Below are 638 nucleotides of genomic sequence, written 5' to 3' on the forward strand. Positions count from 1 at the left end.
ATTAAATTGTTTTACACTGAAAAATAGAATAGGTTCATAAAGAGATATAAAATACAATACAAAAATAGTATAGGTTCATATAGAAATATAAAATACAATACAAAAATAGAATAGGTACATATAGAAATATAAAATACAATACAAATATAGAATAGGTACATATAGAAAAAATACAATAAATTAAAAATACAATAAATCAAATATAATATAATTCGCTCATTATGTATAAAAAATTTTACTAATGCCAGATTATACAAAAATATCCGAAATAACACTAAAATTTGCAATTTCAAATATTTGATTTGTAATTATTTCGAAAAAAAATACAATGACATGTTTACGCGACAATTTCGTATATCTGACATTAGTATCACATAGTTCTAGTCTTATCACAATATTTCTTACAATAAACTTATTATAATTAAAGACATAAATAAAATATTATTACGCAATTGAAATAGAATAATATATTTTTAACTTAATTATGTAATAAAAAATTAAATTACAATTTCATCCGCGATAACTGCGTTATTTCAACTGCATTACATGCTAATAACAAAAAAACGAAGTAATTACGATCGCGCGTGTGGATTACAAAGTTCTTTATCCTTAATAAAATAGGTAGTTTTAATTTGCGA

Source organism: Wasmannia auropunctata, unplaced genomic scaffold (assembly GCF_000956235.1).
Source record: "Wasmannia auropunctata unplaced genomic scaffold, wasmannia.A_1.0 LD335983.1, whole genome shotgun sequence".
Taxonomy (NCBI): Eukaryota; Metazoa; Arthropoda; class Insecta; order Hymenoptera; family Formicidae; genus Wasmannia; species Wasmannia auropunctata.